The sequence below is a fragment of the Brassica rapa genome, unplaced genomic scaffold, assembly GCF_000309985.2.
Source record: "Brassica rapa cultivar Chiifu-401-42 unplaced genomic scaffold, CAAS_Brap_v3.01 Scaffold0992, whole genome shotgun sequence".
Taxonomy (NCBI): Eukaryota; Viridiplantae; Streptophyta; class Magnoliopsida; order Brassicales; family Brassicaceae; genus Brassica; species Brassica rapa.
The window spans coordinates 49,564-56,204 of NW_022610928.1; positions in this window are offsets into that span (position 1 = coordinate 49,564).

Here is a 6,641-nt window from a genome sequence, read left to right on the forward strand (position 1 = left end):
TATGCAAGCTCCAAAGGATCACCATTGGAGAATGGTGGACAGAGTGCTTAGCTATCTCAACGGATCACCAGGCCAAGGAGTTTGGATGGGATGCAATGGGAGTACAGAAGTAGTTGGCTATTGTGATGCAGATTGGGCTGGAGATAGAGCAGACAGAAGATCTACAACCGGTTACTGCACCTTCATTGGAGGGAACCTTGTGACTTGGAAGAGCAAGAAGCAGAAAGTAGTCTCCTGCTCAAGTGCTGAAGCTGAGTATAGGGCAATGCTGAAGCTTACCAATGAGTTAGTGTGGATCAAGGGGATCTTGAAGCACATTGAGATTGAGCAAGCGGCGCCAATGACAATGCATTGCGACAATCAGGCTGCAATTCACATTGCATCTAACTCAGTATTTCATGAGAGAACCAAGCATATTGAAGTGGATTGTCACAAGGTAAGGCAGATGATAGTCTTGGGAGTGATCCTGCCATGCTACACAAGAAGTGAAGATCAGTTGGCTGATGTGTTTACTAAAGCCGCAAGGATGAAGACAATGGAGTCCATCTACATCAGGTTAGGACTCATTGATCTCTCAGCCAAGAGCTGATCCCCTTCCTATGAGGTCTTTACTCTTTTTCCCTCATCAAAGTTTTGTCCCAATGGGTTTTCTTTGATGAGGTTTTTAATGAGGAAGATCTCATAGTGTCCAAGCTTAGACTTTACAAAGCTAAGCTTGAGGGGGAGTGTTGAGAAGAGTTGGATATACAAGTGAGGAGTAGTGAGGGGTGTGTTGAGTTGAGCTGAGTATTTGTATGAAGAGCTAAGGAGTTGAAGAGGAAAGGAGATGAGGAAGCTTAAGGGGGTTTAGGGAGAGCATGGTACGGACGTCCGTACAAGGCCGTACAAGCCGTACAGTCCGTACCATCCAAGCCTCAACCAAAGTTACCTTGCACAAGTGAAACGGTAACTATGGAAGAGTTACTCAAGTGGAGAAGGATCAGACCGTTTAAGGGATAAGGGACGCGCATTACCAGGCTGGGACAGGCTGGAAAGCTAAAGCAACTTTAGTCCAAGATGCCATAAGCGTGTGATGCTTATTAGTGGTTGATTTGAATCCTTAACCTTGACCTCACATGCTTACTCTTTACCTTTGCGATTTGTAAACCCTAGTAGCTCTCCTATATATTGTAACTCTCAACACTAATAAAGATTATGCAGTTTGAGTCTCTCTAATCTCTTAGACACTATGGTTCTCTCTTAGACTCTAAACGATTCTCAAGTTACTTAGTCTTTCATAATCTCTTCTAAACTTCACCTAAAACTCTCACTTACATTCTAGTTACTCTAAAGATCTCTTAATCTCATATGGTATCAGAGCCAGGTTCATTAGAATCTGGGGTTTGATCTTTAGAGAGTTACAAGGCTTTGAAGCTACACGCGAGTAGCTTTGAAGGTGTTGGAGCTGCGCTGCGTTCTGTGGTTGTGCGTGACTCAAAACTCAAGGTTGGGGTGTGTACGTGATTCAAGACTCAAGATTTCATCAGATTCAAGCTGTTCAAGTCAAGCTGAGTAAAGATGGAGCATGGGATGAGCATGAGGATGAAGGTGGCGGTTACTTTCAAGGGTAGCAACTACCTTGTGTGGTCTCGGATGGTGAAGACTGCGGTGGGAAGTAAGGGTTTGTGGGGGCACATCACAACAGGGGAGGCTCCGAAACTCATTACTCAGGGAGGAGATCAAGAAGAGGTCTCCAATGAAGCGGCTGTGGAGAAATGGCAACAAGAAGACATGCTGGTGATGACGGTTCTACACGCATCCTTGGACCCAGCTATCTTGGATGCTTACAGCTACTGTGAATCAGCCAAAGAGCTGTGGGACACGCTGAAGAAGGTGTATGGGAACACTTCCAACCTCAGCCGTGTGTTTGAAGTGAAGCTAGCGATCAACCGTCTTGCACAAGAGGACATGGAGTTCACTAAGCACTTGGGGAGGTTCAGGTCCTTATGGTCAGAGCTGGAGATGCTGAGGCCGAGCACAACTGATCCAGATCAGCTGAATGAGAGGCGCGAGCAAGACAAGGTCTTTGGGTTGCTTCTCACACTGAACCCGGCCTACACTCAACTCATTCAGCACATGTTGAGGTCAGACAAGCTTCCGGACCTTGAGGAGGTGTGTGCACAAATCCAAAGGGAGCAGGGATCTATGGGGTTGTTTGGAGGAAAGGGGGAGCTCTCTCTTGCCAATCAAGCAGCTCATGAGGACTCAACCGAGGCTCCACAAGCAAACAAGGCATCTCACGGGAAGTATGAGGACAGGAAGTTCAATGGCAACTGTGATCATTGCAAGAAGCATGGTCATAAGAAGAGCCAATGCTGGATACTTCACCCACACCTCAAGCCGGCCAAGTTCATGAAGGAGCGTGAGGGAAGGGCAAATGTGACTGAAGGTTCAAGTGGAGCTGGCACCAGCAAGATGAGTGAAGTGGATGGGCTTGGAGGCAATGATGGGAATGGGAAGTCTCTTGTGGCTTACACTGGCGCCTCAAGCTCACGCAGCAATGATGACTACATCAAGAGATCAGACCTTGATGCACTCTTCAAAATGCTAAAGGAAAACGGTAACACTTATGGTTATTCCTTTGGAGCTTCTATGATTGCATATAAGGATGATCACTTGATTAAAGAACTAGTAGAACGGTTAGAAACTAGGAATGAGTATAGAAATGCCCACATTGCTAGAACTGATAGGATGCATCCATTACTTAGTAATCTATGTCATAATGCTAAACGAGTAGGTAAACCTTTGATTGTTGATTCTGGTGCATCACATCATATGATAAGTGATGAGAACTTGATTAAGGATATAGAACCTACACATGGGCATGTGATGATAGCAAATGGGGATAAGATACCTATTAGAGGAATAGGAAAGCTTAAGTTGTTTAACAAAGAATCTAGAGCTTTTTACATGCCTGAATTCACATCAAACCTATTATCTGTGAAGAAGTGTACTAATGATTTGCAATGCAATGTTATCTTTAGTCCTAATGATGTGAAGTTTCAGGATATTGAGAGCAGCAGATTGATTGGGAAAGGGGTGACTAAGGGAGATCTCTATATGCTTGAAGAACTCACTTCTGTTCCTGATTATAGTTGTTCATTTACTTCTGCTTCTTTGTTGAATAAAAATGCATTGTGGCATGCTAGAGTAGGACACCCTCATGTTAAAGCTTTGAACTTAATGGTACCAGGTGTTGTGTTTGAGAACAAAGATTGTGAAGCTTGCATTTTAGGCAAGCATTGTAGAACTGTGTTTCAAAAGTCTACTACTATCTATGATAACTGCTTTGATTTAATTCATTCTGATGTGTGGACTGCCCCTTGCTTATCTAGAGATAGTTATAAGTACTTTGTCACATTCATTGATGAAAAATCCAAATACACCTGGTTAACCTTAATTCAGACCAAAGATAGGGTACTTGATGCATTTAGGAACTTTCAAACTTATGTAACTAACCATTATCATGCTAAGATTAAAATTTTGAGATCAGATAATGGAGGAGAGTATACAAGTCATGCATTCAAGGAACACTTATCACAACATGGGATCTTACATCAAACAAGCTGTCCGTATACTCCACAGCAAAATGGTGTGGCTGAGAGGAAGAATAGGCACCTCATGGAAGTGTGATAAAAACCTCCCAAGGAATACACTCTGAAATTGGTAAGGGATAAGCCTTGCACCGAATGAGCCCGAAAGCAACAAACGATCAAGGGATGTGGATCGAAAGGTGACACAAGAGGGGCGGAAAGTCTCTTGATACTACCCTATAATGACCGCCTCTAGATATGACACACTAGATTAGACCAAGTTAGACTGAAGGATATTACACACCAACAATCATAAAAGTTTTGACCAATGGATATGACACACCATGATCGAAAACAAGTTTGATCCCTTGGATATGACGCACCAAGACGGATCGAAAAGATCAATGGATATTACACACCATTGAAAGAAAAGTGAGAATCACTCTCAAGGTTCCAAAAATAATCACTCAAAGCTTATTTTATTTCAATGGAGATTACAACTTATTTATAAGAGACTAAACTTGCTCACAAAGCTAGATAGTTATTACATTGGAAATGATAAAACTAGTGCATGGAGGAGAGAGAGTGTTCTTGAAACAAGCATTCTTTGCATGTAGGAGAGAGAAGCTTTCCATGCAATTAACCACCTAATTTTCGTCACTCTCTTTGGACAGCAAAGAAACCACTTGATTTTGAATCTTCTTGGGCTTGTAACATGATAAAAATGGGCTGGACATGCTACCTAACATCATGGATCAATTTCTGAATGTCTTTCATGTCCGTAGATTCATATATCAGCCCATGATCACATCATACTCCTCCTCTTCAAAAAGATTTGTCCTCAAATCTTGCTCTCCGAAGAAAGAAAAACTTGAATACACACTTCCCAAAAGATCCAGCAGATTTGTAGAACATAAATAACAAAACTTTTTTTTTTCTTTTTTTTTTTTTTAGAAGATGGATAGATGAGAATGGTGAATAACAGAAGTGAATACCGCTTTCAGAGTGGCTCTGATACCAAATGATAAAAACCTCCCAAGGAATACACTCTGAAATTGGTAAGGGATAAGCCTTGCACCGAATGAGCCCGAAAGCAACAAACGATCAAGGGATGTGGATCGAAAGGTGACACAAGAGGGGCGGAAAGTCTCTTGATACTACCCTATAATGACCGCCTCTAGATATGACACACTAGATTAGACCAAGTTAGACTGAAGGATATTACACACCAACAATCATAAAAGTTTTGACCAATGGATATGACACACCATGATCGAAAACAAGTTTGATCCCTTGGATATGACGCACCAAGACGGATCGAAAAGATCAATGGATATTACACACCATTGAAAGAAAAGTGAGAATCACTCTCAAGGTTCCAAAAATAATCACTCAAAGCTTATTTTATTTCAATGGAGATTACAACTTATTTATAAGAGACTAAACTTGCTCACAAAGCTAGATAGTTATTACATTGGAAATGATAAAACTAGTGCATGGAGGAGAGAGAGTGTTCTTGAAACAAGCATTCTTTGCATGTAGGAGAGAGAAGCTTTCCATGCAATTAACCACCTAATTTTCGTCACTCTCTTTGGACAGCAAAGAAACCACTTGATTTTGAATCTTCTTGGGCTTGTAACATGATAAAAATGGGCTGGACATGCTACCTAACATCATGGATCAATTTCTGAATGTCTTTCATGTCCGTAGATTCATATATCAGCCCATGATCACATCAAAGTGGCAAGGTCTCTGATGTTCCAGAGTAATGTTCCAAAGAGATTCTGGAGTGATGCGGTTGCCACTGCTTGTTACTTGATCAACAGAACTCCAACCAAGGTTCTGAATGAGAAGGCTCCATTTGAAGTTCTGAACAGGTACAAACCAGTGCTTGATTACTTGCGAGTCTTTGGATGTCTATGCTTTGTGCTCAAACCAGGAGAGATGATCAACAAGCTAGAAGCAAGAAGTACTAAGGCTGTGTTCATAGGATACTCAGCTACACAGAAAGGATACAAATGCTATGACCCTATAGCAAGGAGAGTTCTTGTATCTAGAGATGTGAAGTTCTTGGAAGATAGAGGATACTATGAAGAAAAGAATCAAGAAGACTTGAAGGACTTAACATCAGACAAGGCCTCCACCTTGCGGATCATCCTTGAAGGTCTTGGAATCAGTACATCCCAGGATCCAAGAGATCACGCAACAACACCTCCTGAAGTTGGTTCACCATCCCACCTTGATCATGAGGGAGGAGAGACACATGAGGAGGAGCCTACGCAAGAGGCTAACCAAGATGAAGGAGAAGAGAGCATAGGCTCTGATGGTCATGGGCATGATCATGGTGTGATACAAACACCTTCTCAAGATGATGAAGTGGTAGAAGAACAACAGGAAGAAGAGCCGGTTGTGCAGCCACTAAGAAGGAGTACAAGGATAAGGAAGGATCCTTCCAGTTGGGTAAACACGAGAGTGTACTACAATGCCCAAGCTGTGGAGCATCCTTCTCAAGCCGTGTGCTCCTTTGCTCAATATCCAGAAGCACATTGCGCTTTCATGGTAAACTTGGATGAGAATCACATCCCAAGAAGCTATGAAGAGGCAATGAAGGATAAAGAATGGAAAGAGTCAGTAGGAGATGAAGCAGGAGCTATGATCAAGAATGATACATGGTATGAGAGTGAGTTACCAAAAGGGAAGAAGGCTGTGACTAGCAGATGGATCTTCACAATCAAGTACAAAGCGGATGGAAAGATTGAGAGGAAGAAGTCAAGACTGGTTGCAAGAGGCTTTACTCAAACCTATGGAGAGGATTATGTTGAGACATTTGCACCAGTAGCTAAGTTGCATACAATCCGAATTGTATTAAGCTTGGCTGTGAACCTTGGATGGGGCTTATGGCAAATGGATGTGAAGAATGCATTCCTACAAGGGGAACTTGAGGATGAAGTATATATGCATCCCCCACCAGGCCTTGAACACTTAGTGAAAAGAGGGAATGTGTTGAGGCTGAAGAAAGCTATCTATGGGCTGAAGCAATCACCAAGAGCTTGGTACAACAAGTTGAGC